This window comes from Rhea americana, unplaced genomic scaffold, assembly GCF_003343005.1.
Source record: "Rhea americana isolate MKP2758 unplaced genomic scaffold, rheAme1 scaffold_115, whole genome shotgun sequence".
Classification (NCBI taxonomy): domain Eukaryota; kingdom Metazoa; phylum Chordata; class Aves; order Rheiformes; family Rheidae; genus Rhea; species Rhea americana.
This window is the reverse complement of record NW_028185206.1, coordinates 688197-700805: the sequence shown is the minus strand read 5'-3', so window position 1 is coordinate 700805 and position 12609 is coordinate 688197.

The window sequence follows — 12609 nt, the reverse complement described above, 5'->3', positions numbered from 1 at the left end:
TCTGTGGCGACTGGCCTGTGCTACTCACTCCTGCGTTACTAATGCTTGTGGAGGTGCAGCCGTGGATTTAGTGACTAGTATAACAGTTACTTCCTATTGATTTTGCTGTTAGCAAATGTCTGTTCCTCTGAGCATGGTAGAAATACTGAAAGGACCTTGGAAGGCTCAATATCATGAGACAGAAAATCTGTCTGGCTTAAATTTTACCAATTAAAAATCAAGTTTCTTGTGCAAGCCTCTGGGCTCCTTTGTGCACAGTGGACACAGAGAAGCAGTGCCAGAACACAATTTCTCTCAGCTGAAATTTCTTCCTGAAACTGGAAAGATTTCCTCTCAGTCCTCTTGTCCTTGCTAAATGAAATAGGCGTTGCTAGCTCCAATGAAAATTGTGTGGATTCTAGTAGGCTCACCGCCTTCTCCTCTTAGCCAGGGTTGGAGTCAAAGTACTGCTTAGATTAGGGCAGAAATTTTTATCACATAGGTAGGAAGGAAGATTCAGGCAGGATCTTGGGAAGAAACAGGCCTAGTCTAACGTGGCTAAGAGTATATGTTCTCTGAAATGGTAAAGGTCTTTCTGCTCAGAAGTGAACCTCAGCTTCAAAGAGAGTGAAGGTACAGGCTGCAAGCAACTCTGCTCATCTGATTGGAGGAACATTCAACACACTCAGGAGCAGCATTCTCTCTACAAAGACTTGGAAAGCAGCAATTTTCTTCATTTTTTCTTCATTTCCTTTGGAAAAAGCATCAATAAGACTGAAAACATGCAGGAAAACACCTGCGTCGCACTACTCCAGTGCACAATATGCCATGAACAGCCAAGAAAGTGCAATTGCTGTTAGATTTCTGTAAAATGCAATTGCTCTTAGATTTCTAATCACACTGACCCATCTTCTTGTGGGGTAAAGGAGCAATATGGTTTTGGAAGTGATAATTAACTCACCCGATAAATACAGTCAGAACATTGAACCTAGCAGTGGAAATTTTCCATATAAAGAAATAAAACGTATTTAAATCAAACTAAATTAATGTAAATCTTTCCTTCCAAAAGGATTTACTCCTTTTTAATCTAAGCCAAACCAAAACAGCTTTCTCAGACTGAGCTGCCCTCATTTCTTTGTATAATCACTTTCAGAGGACATCTTAATGTAAGCTGAAGAAAGTCTATTTGGGGGAAAGACATCAGTATTAAAATGTATGAGGCAGTAATTCAGCAATGTTGATTTTAAGTAGAGGCAAGACTTGCAAGTTGCAAGATTTGTCTTCTGTCAGACAGATGAYACAATGTAGTAAAAGACAGGCAAAGATGTGGGTACACAGACTTTCCAGATAGTCAGCTGAGTAAGTATGGCTTGTTACTGGAATATAATATGAAATTACTGCAGAGAGTTCCTTCTATTCTTTACTATTGACCCTAGCGGGAACACTCTCTGTCTTGTTAGTATTTTGATGAGGTTATTATAGAAACAGCCAGTTASAGTGTAAATAGAGGGCAGTCTTGGATTCACTTCTAAATCTCCAGGGAAACATTCCTATTCCTCCTGACAGGTTCCCCACTGTCTGAGGGCAGCTTGTCTCCTCTAGGTTTGTGAGCTATCTACCACAYGAAACCCTGGGTTCTGAACTCCTGGCTGTACTCTGACCAAGATCAAATAGTAACATTTGTGACAATGGTGGCTGCAACACGTATACCACCCTCCTTGGCTGCTGCGTTTTACCTTGGAGGAGCTTTTCATCTTCACTCGTTGTAGCTCCATGACACTGGCCAGTAAACAACAGCATCAATCATAGCAGTAGTTCCAGCAGCAGCATAGTTACCTCATTGTGGCACAGTGACACATAGACACAGACATACAACCTGACCCCTGTGCATGTGGCAATGTGGAAATTTGCAGCCYGGCAAATCAGGTATCTCAGCTCAACCCCGCCTGGCTCAGTGTATGCATCCCTCTGTGCACCAAGGCTGTAAGCTCACATGGCTTTCAAGAAAACTTGGACACCTGTGTGCTGAGTTGGTGGCTTGCCTTCCTGAAGTTTTCAAAAAACATAGCCAGCAGGGTCATGATCAAATTTCATTCACAAGGAGTGATCTGGTGATTGGAGCAAGATGACAAAACTAAAAATCTGACCACATTGTTGTGACATATCAGGGCAATTCGCAAATACTCCTTCCCTCAGCTTTTCACTATCTACCACAAGATTCACCTTCAGAAGTCAGAGGAGGTGTGTGAGGACAGATGAGCAGGTTAAATTACTAAAACAAAATGCTTTGGCACTTCTGGAGATCAACATCTCTTCCAGGGTGTGGAGGCACCATCTCATTACTAACAAATAAGGGGCTAGCACAYGTCCAATTTCTGCTTTGCAATTGCAAACTTCTTACAGCAGGCTAGGGAGAACGGGCCTTCCAAGGGCCACAGGTGTCAGGCAAGAAACTGACCTCCAAGCAGGTATTTGGGAGAGAGGAGAGTGCATTAAAGCCTACAGAACTTGACACTTAGGGCAGGAAGTGACAATGTATAATTGTATCCAAGGGGAATGACAGGGAGAATTACAGGAGGCAGAGTGTAAATTATGCCATTTCCTCCCTTGGGGTATGGCCAGGGATTAACACCCTGCTTGCTTAGGAAAAACTTTGTGGTGTCTCCAACAGCTATGACGGCCCATGCTCTGCTATCTCACGCGAAACACTCAGAGAACACAGCAAGGAACTTCGAGTCATGAGTCAACACGGATCCAGGCTCCTCAGGGAAAACCAATAACCAGCCCCCCGGCATTTATGGACGGTCTCTTTGTAATTTATGGGGGCCTCCTGGCACACTTCGTGAGGAAGTGAAATCTCCTCCCTGCGTGTAGGGTTACAGTGTCTCTGCCTGCGGGCCATTTTTAGACTTGGTAGGAGCTTGCTCTGTGCCAGCACAGGAAGAGCTTGTCGTAGTGAAATTGGACCTTGCCCTAGTCTCTCCTGCTGACCTATTAGCTGTGTGTGATGGGTGAGCTTCCTTGCAGGCTCTTTAGCACAGGCTTGAGGTTGTTATCACTGAATTAGCCTGTGTTTTTCTAAATCATCACCTTAGTGATGAGTAGGGAGGATGCAGGGAGACATAATCACCTTTTGCCATACTGACACACGTAGGATTCACCACAAAAAGCAGAGTGGTGGTGTCTTACTTGCTCACCTCTCTAAGGCACAAGTCTCACCCTTACTGGCCCTACCTGTCACCCGCACCAGATGTCTACCCTTTAGGTGATAGTGCAAAAGTGATTATACCCAATAGAAAGTTTGGCTAAACTGTGAAAAATACTATGATCGTAAGCATATATAAGGAAAGTAAAAGAACTTTTTAGTAAAAGAACTGACCCTCCAGTATCCAGCGTGGTTGGTTAGCCTGCAACTAAACCCTACCAGTGAGCTGTCCCTTCAGAGGGGCTCACATGGGCCAGCCTGGGACCAGCAATGATTTTGCTGTGTGTACAAGGCACCAAACCCAAATCCGTCAGCACTGCCATGCCTGAGTTGGCATGCTGGCAGCTATCCAAACAGGATGAAGGAGCAAGAGTTTGGGAGAAATAAGTCATTATTTGCAGAGGGTCTTGGGGAGTGCTAAGTGCAAAGAGGCAGCAAGTGTCTCCCTTGCCAACTCAGACTAGGACAGCAGTCACGTGGGTGATGCAAAAGCTAGTGTAGCAATGCTGGCGGGGATTCTGCTACAGTGCATTTGCCTGCATTCTTGATTACACAAATGATTCCCTTTTGCAGGGTGTATCTGGCTTTCAAGAGGCTCCACGTTATAGGATAACAAATAAAAATGGTACTGAATTTTAATGAGTTATGCATAGCCAAATATTTGGAGAAACCTCGTGCAGCCTCATCCTTCCCTCACTTCCCCATCTTTTTGATCTGCTGACTTGAGAGTAACTCAGATATACTTTCCAAGCCTTGGTATTGAGCTGAAAACATCTTATTAAGTTACGAGACTGTTAGGAAATGTTATTTTCTTTGATGTCATCACTTCATGCCATCTTCAGAACAGAGTCTCTGTGTCATCGATAATAAAACATTTTCTGTCCACGTATGTGCTTCATTTGCATGAATATTACTCCATCTCATTGCTATACCTGTACAGAGACAGCCTGATATATTTTAGATGCTGATCATTTCTGCTTTATTGACAATGGAAAAGCCACAACCAAGAAGAGAGCAGAAGAAAGAAGCATTCTCCAGTGGGATTTAAAATGCTATCTGTAGCCTGTGGATGCTTTCCCTAATGTTCTTTACTCAGCTGTCTGGCATTTATGAATGAGTCATAGGACCAGGAAATTAGAGTCCAAAAAAGTATAATGTCTCACTTCATCCTTCCGGTAGAACTGTGCAAGATGACTGCCCATACTGCGACCAGTTTGCTTTATTTGAGGGTATGRCCCTCCTGCCCTCCCTGCAGACCTATGACAGCTGGCTCTCCTTCGGGACAAATGCTTGCTGCARCCTGCACACTCTGTATATCTAGTCTATGCATTGCCCTTTTACTGGGCAATGATGGTCTATGGTCTATGATGTTGGCAGCTACTAAGCAGAAGGACCTAGGGCTAGATGGTCCATAATGTTTAGCAGAGATTGGGCTACCTACTGAGGCCTGAATCTTGCTAAAGTGGCCTGATTCTTATGTAGATGAATAGCAGGGCAGAGATCAGTCTGGGAAAGCAGGATGCACACATCTATGATGTTACCTTCTGGTCAGAGTATCTTTATGGATCARAAAAGGAGCAAATACTAAAAAGAACAACATATCCCCAAATCCTTATTTCTGCAGATGACTCTTGGCCTCAGAGAATGGAGACTGGAGCTAAGCGCTCTTAAAAATCTATGCCCTGTATCTCACCTAGATCTTATCTGTGTATGGGGATGCAATCCTGTGAAGTTTGAGTTAGGAATGTAACTCTGACCCTCTATGTGCAGTTTCATTAAAGCAGATAAGCCTGTGGGTCAGTGATAAAAGCCAACCCATCAATGGTTTGGGGAGAATATGGACTGTATTTGCCAGAAGTACTAGTTAGCTCAATTATTTCTCAGCTGTGGAGTAGAAGGAGCCTGGAAAATTTAGCAAAGTCCTGCTTTGAACATTGTTGCACTTTTGCAGTATCCAGTTAGGGAGCAGTTGTTCCTGCTCTGGCTGAAATGAGTGCTAGGTGAGGTCCTCAGATCTTTCTACTTCTGTTTTCTACAACAAAATTAGGCTTTTCCTTCCAGACTTTCACTAGGTAATGTGAAAACTTATGGCTCATCCTAGCAAATGAGTCTGGTGTTTTAAAAATGAGGCTTTTGTTTAAATTAGTTGCATGGAATCTTAGACAGGAGTCCTAGTCCTTCACTGCAAAGCAAAGAAAGAGAGTGGAGAAGCTTTAGAGCACAGCCCCTGAGGCCAGTGAAGGATTGGGACTGGCTTGCCAAAGCAGTGGACATGACTTGGTACCAGACCCTTCTCTCTCACACCATGGGGAGAGATCGTTGGGGATAACTAACTCCCCAGGAACTCCTCTTTTGAATGGTTTTACATGTATTTAGTGCTAAGCACAGAGGTCTGGCTCGTTCATCTTTCTTTGCTTGCTCTCTTCTTGTGTCTCTTTTTCTGCATGACACAGTGTTTGACTAGATCTCAGGCGTAAGGAAGAGATGTGGTTCAGTCTTGGTGCTACCCATGGCCTAAAGCATGCATTCAGGAGCCCTCCCGGTCTGTAGCTTGACTGTGCTCCAGATATTTTCATGTCCCCTGCAACTCTTTTACTGGAAGGATACCGCAGCGGTAAGTAATGGCCGGCACAGAAGAGGTAACTGAGACTTTGTAACATATCTTTAGCACAGGATTTGGGGGTTAATCCTGTAATCGTTGAAGTCCTGGAGGAATCTCTCAGTGAAGAGAGCACAAATCAGGTTCCAGGCTGRTTAAGAAACTTACACAGCATTCCCAGCAGAAATGGCCAACTTAGCTAGTGATATCTCTGATATAGAGATATAGACAGGACATTTTTTTCCACTCTTTAGAATTACCTGTTCTAGAAAACTAGGTGCAACAGCCATAATTGAAGGGCAGCTATCAATTAAAAAAAAAAAAAAAAGTTTTCAGGAAAAATGAGTTCAGCATTAAAAATTGCAAGAATTGTATGTCAAGACAGAGTTCTGCCAATTCTTGGAACAAGCAGCAAGCTCATTTATTGGCTTTTTTTTTTTTTTTTTTTTTTTTTTTTTTTTTTAATCCTGATGAGAAACTGCAGTCATTTGCCTCAATATTTAGAAAGGAGGAGGAAAATCCCCATTGGGCTGAAAGCAAAGCAAGTGCTGACTAGAAGAAAATTACCAATGAAAATAGAGATAGAACAGAAAATTAATTTCAGCTCTGCTGCCTTGATGTGCTATCATAAAAGCTTCTTCTTTTACATCSAGTCAAGTCAAGTGAAAGGCTCATATCTGACCACTTGGACTCCTGAGAGAGCTCAAGCCTAATCTCAACTTGTGTGAAATATTTTCAGCATGTTGTTTCTCTAATATTCCTGAGACCTTGTGTGGCATGTGAAGCAAAGTGTCTGTAAATTGTTGTAGATCTCAACTTTAAATTTCTTGGGGCAGGGATGGTCTTTTGCTTGCATGTCCACATAACAAAAAGCCCCGTAGAAGCCCCAGCACCTCACTGCAGTGCCAATAAATCACCACAAAAAGGTCATCTTCAGATTGATGATCCATTTCCAGAGACTGCCCAAGCCCAGACCTGAAACTGACACCGCTTCACCTGTTCCTAATTGAAAGAAGATGGTACCTTCATACCTTCACTTTGAATGAAACTTAATGGTGACTTCAGTGGGAGTTAAGGGAGGTACACAGGCATTAAGAAAATATGGTTAACATGAACAAACACATTGTGTTTGTATGTACTTCTCAAAACTAAGTTCTAGATTATTTTGTGCATACCTGGAGATTCCTTGGTCYAGGTCATAAATGCCTGATTTGACCACTACCGCAGTGATAAAAATCCCAGCCTCACTGAAGTCAATATCAAAATTATGTTGTTTCACTTGTGCTGAAGTTTCACTCCCCGATGCATTCAGAGTGCCTGCTTCTGCGTTAGTAACTGCATGGCAATGTTTACCATGTATTTATCTCTTTTTACAAATAACCYACATTATACACTGCTGAGACTACATTTTGTAACAAGTTAGAGTGTTCCCTATGAAGTATCTTGAACTCTGACAGCTTTGCTTAAATTATTTAAGTGAATAAATCTTTAATCTTACAACTTTAACCTAAGCTGGAAAACCAGGAAAAAACAAGTCTTTTGGAAAAATCCCTCCCCTATTGATGGAAATTTTTCATTCTCACTGCCACAAAATCAGGATACTTCCTTTTCTCCTCAGGGGTGTCCTGAAAGATCATGCCAGTTTAGTGGATGAGCTGAATTCAATGCAGGGTCCACCTGATGTTTCTCTTTCCCATGCTCCTGTATCTCTCTTGGTGTAGAGAGAGATGCTAGAAAAGCAAGTTGGTTTGCTGTGTGCCTCTTTTCCAAGGCCCAAACAACTGTTTTTCTACCTCTGAAGCTGAGATCCAAGGGAGACATGGCTACTGCTCCCAGACAGAGCTGTTTCAGGAGACCTGGACTTCCCCTCTGGTCCTGTTGAGCTGCACGGGACCACTGGCTCACTGGCTGTGCTGGGTGTGATTTCATGGCGCAGTCACGCCAAACAGAGAGCACCACCAAAGCATCAGCCTGCAGGGTCCTTGGGAGGGGGACAAACAAACTGGGTCCTTTGGGAGGAGAAAAGCAGCAGATACCACTCCAGCTGCCACATTGCAAAGCTGTGGTCCATACCTGCTTCCCTAGCTGCAGTAGGGTGACACTGTGACACGGCCCAGCCTTAAACATCTCAAGACACAGATACTTTCCAGCTGCATAAGATGTAATACTGTTTGCTGTGTTTAATAAAATAATGCATTAATCATACTTATTTTGATAAATCCTTGTATTTCTAAAATCATGAATTAATAACTGAATAATTTGCTCAGTTTTTACTAGCTTGTTAACATCTTATTCTCAGCTTCTAAAAAGCCCTGTTTTTCAATCAGACTCTTTTGAAAAATATTTTCAGAGTGAGGGAAGGGGATTGCAAACTATCCTTCTTTTACTCTTCCCAGGCTGACCTCAGACGATCCTCTGCTTCGCCCTTAGAGCGCCAGGGCGCTAGCACAATTCAGAGCTCCCTGTTCTGGTCATGTATTTTCTCTTCACCCCCTTACAATGCCTAAGAGATTTATTTTTTTTAGCTTTCTCTCTCCATTCAAATTGAGATTACTATTATTAAGATGTGTTTAGAGAACAGAATTCCACTCTTYCCTCTTTATTTTTGCCTTCTGGCTGACTATGCTTGATAATTACATGTAACCACTTCACTTTGTAATATATTCCCCATATTTCCCTTCCAGCTGACCTAACACTTTCATACAGTAACATACTACAAAGTTCACTAACCCTTTTTATCTGGAGGTATAATTGGGGCTCTGTGTTTCTGAATCTCTGAAGTCCACATCAATCCTTCTAAGCAAACTTCGTTTCAAATGCAGATAAAATTGAGTACTTTTTCTCAACCCAATAAAGAAAGTGCCTTTGCTTCCTTTATTATCTTCTTTATGATATCAGTTTCATAATTTTAAATGGAAGAAAATCCTCATGTTTAACTTCTATGATATTTAAAATGTATGTTGAGTCCAAAACCAGGCTATTTGCGTTTCACAGGGGGCAAATCATAACTGACCAGCCTGCTTACAGAGTTTTCAATATATTCTGTCAAAATCCTGTGCAAAGCTCTTTGGTGACTGTTTTCACTCAGCACTCGCTGTGTTTGGCTGCACAAGGTGGCTTTCCTTCATGTTACCTGTTAACGTTAGGGAGCAAAGATGCAGGTTAGAGAGTTGTGTCACACGTGCTTGCTCTGGTGCAGACATACGCATGCTATCTAAATCTGCCTCCACAGAAGTTTTAGGTCATATTGGGCAGTTATCTCGGCAGTGACACCTGCTTCAGGAGACATCCCCCTGCCTCCTCCCAGGCCTCTCTATACATCTCTGCTATTTTTCTGTAACATACAACTGCTCTACATACATAAGTACATAAGCAAATGCTTAACTTCTAAACACTTGCTGAAGTCACATTGCAATCATTTTGTTAGGGATGGAGAAAAACAAACCCCAAGCTGTCAACAGAACTTTATTCATTAAAAATGCTGGGTTTATCTCATAGGTTCCTGTTAACAGCTCTAGGATGTGGCTTTCTACTGAAACGTTGCAGTGAAAGTATGAATTACTTTGATCGTCTTTATAGAGTATTCCTTTTGTCCTTCCTCTTTCCCTATTTTCCATCAGCGATTTACCACAAAGAATGCCTTCCCCACCAGTTCAAAAATACAGCAAAGTAACATCTTAATCTGCATTGTYCCTATGCCTGAGAGTTGCATGTTTCAGAAAGTGTCATTATTGATTTTATTCTGAGACATTAGATCTAAAAGGAACTAAAAATGTTCACACAGAAGGTACCTAATTGATTTGGCAGCACATCTCTGCACCACAAAAGGTGTATTCTTATTCTTTACAGTTTGATCTAGGTAGTGTATGAATGTTATCTGACTTCCAAGCCAAAAATTCATACAACCAAATAAGGGGCTGGCTTACTGTGTCCCACAGCAGAAAAATATTGTTACCGTGCTTAGTACCTCACTGCTAAGAGTGCTGTTTGGTTGGAAAGGCTGTGACTAGTAAGCAAACTTGCTGTTTGAACCCCCCTTTTCACATAGGGGATTTTCTGAGAAGATGGTGAAGATGTCACATCCTTAGTTCTTGCTCCAGTAAGCATAGGAATATCTGTCGTGCTGGCAAATGGCAGGTCATCTTCTAATCTTTTCCCCTTGCAGGGGAGAAAAATAAAAAAAAAAAGAGAGAGAGAGAGAGAGAGCATTAAAATAGAAATCGTAACTACTCTATATTGGACATACTTCATATTCTTTGTCAGATAATGTTTTTTGTTCTAAGTAGTTAGCAGGACCAAATGAGAGAAGATGCATTTCAWGTGTTATTAGTCTCATTCGTCTCATCAAATCCATAGGATTTAGAAATTTAGCACAGCACATAAGGAAAGCAAGACAGTGAAGGTTTGGTCTCAGCCACCTTCTTCCGAAGGCAGTTAGTTTGTTCTACAGAACTAAGCTTTCCTAGCAAAAGTGGAAAATGGCACCTTTGCTCTCCTTGAGTTGCTAGGAAATTTGCCATTGACRCTGAACATGAATTTAACCCTAGAGCTAGAGGTTTGCCTCTCTGAGGTTGAAAAAACTGAAAATAAAATGAGAATAGGGTAAAGCTAAAGAAATAATGTCTGCCTGAGTCTGCAAAGAGCTAAAACAACTGGTCTGCAGTTTGTCCATTGCTATGCACAGGGCATTTTCCACAGACATTACTTCAGAGGGGATATCTAACACTGTAAACCCCTTATAGCAGCTTTCCATGCTCATTTTTGTCCACATGCAAATGAGAGTATCTAGTTCAGGGTGAAATAATGTCAGGTTTACTGCTTATTAAAAAAAATAAAATAATAATTAAAAAAATATAAAAATATTTTAAAAAATAAGAAGTAAGAATAAAATAAAAATATATGAAAATAAAAATAGCAGAAGCATTTGCTTGCATCCTAAGAAGGTATTGAGCCTAATAATGACCACTAAGGTTGAAAAGGYGAAAAATTTTACTATTGAACCCAGAGCAAAGATGAAGAAATGCATTGTGGAGAAAGATCTGCATTAAGAGAAACATCCTATTTCATTATTTCAGCCAGCACACTCTGGTTTATAGAGTGGCATAATGTTTTCCCCTGCATGTGACCTCTCTTGTCTTTCTAKTTATGCCTGCCAAATATTCTGGCTTTTTCTCTTTTGGGAGATTTTTAATTAAACAAACAAGATGCTGCAGGAGGGAACATACCATACGATTGCTTCACACCTCATAGTGGGTAACTGAGAGAGTTAGTGTTCAGGCTTTAAAAGTTTTCTTACTTCATTAGCTTAAGCCCTAAAAGTGCTAATAGTTTTGCTATATGTGAACTAAAAGTGCCATATTAAAACTATCAGGAGGTTTCTATTACAAAATATTTTGAGAGTCATGAGTGTTCACTCACTTTAATTCACACTTTACAAAAAACTGGCACACATTCCCTGCTTTGTTCATTATTTTTAAGAGTGAGGTTAATAATAATATGCACTTTTTGAGGCTTTAAATACTTTGAACCAGTCTCTTCAGAAAACACGGCCAAAAGTTAGAGCTAAGGAAGCAATGCACTCTTCAGTGCACTTTTTATTTTTAATGTGCCACACTGCTTGTGCAAAGCACACCAGGCACAAAATTCCAGTATGTAATAACCCAGATCACAAAACGGCACAGGCATCTGGAAACAAGAAGACAAACACAAGTTAGAAGTAATAGCTCCCWTGTGCTGGGCTCAGTGAGGAACTGATAAGCCATGAAAGGACTTTGGGAAGAATTACAATGTCCAGTTTCACACGGCCTTCAGGAGAACTGCAGCTCCAGGCCGGCTCACTGGAACTTGGATGTGCCGAGCAGCAACAGCAAGGTTGTTAAATACAAGCTGTSTGACGTACGATCCCTCCGAAAGTTCCTTGACCATCTCTTCTAATCGCTAGCAGGATTGATGCACCTGCCACCACAAACCTTCCCTTGCTGTTTCATGCAGTGACTTCAGCGATGGCCAACATACAGCTCCGTCCTTGCACGTGCTGCTGTCAGGTGGCCAGCTGCACCCTCGAGAGGTTTCCCACCACCACCACAGCCTTCAGGCCCATGGGAAAGGGTGAARCCGTGCTGGCCCAGCYGAGCTCTGGGATGTGCCATCCCAGGTGCTGCRGTGGCAGCAGATGTCCCTCCCCAGGGCTCAGCCACGTGAGCTCCAGCACCACCACCATCTCTGGGCTAGCCCTGTGGAGATACCCGGGATGCATGTACAGGCTGGCCAGCTCCAGGCAGGGCAGGCAGCACTGACCTCCTGGAGTGGCYGTGGGCCTAAATGAGGCTGGACATGCCTTTGCTTGCTCCAGACCAGAGTCCAGGGGGATAATCCCAGCAGCCTCCAAGACATACATGCACATGCACACATGCTCCCTAGGGCCTGCTGCTCTGCAAGAGATGTGCTTCTGCAGCCCCCAAAACACAAGCTGCAGCCAATCTCTGCCTCCCCAGCAGGCAGGGGGCAGGTGGGATGGAGCAGGCAGGGTAGGGAAGAGGATGGCAATGAGCCTGCAAGATGGGACGAGGGATGGCAGGATGGGGCAAGCAGGATGGGGCAGATGAATGGAGCTGGCAGAATGAGGCAGGGGCARGTAGGATGGGGCAGGCAGGAAGGATGGTGCAGGAGAGGGGGCAGGACTGGCCGCCGGGTTGGGGCGCTGCTTGCCTGTAGGCTCGGGGTGGGGGGACGAGCCGAGGCCAGGAGGGCGCAGCTGCCCGCCTCCCACTGGCACCGGGCTCGGCACCGGGCCAGCGGCACCCGCCGCCGTGTGCCTCCAGCCGGG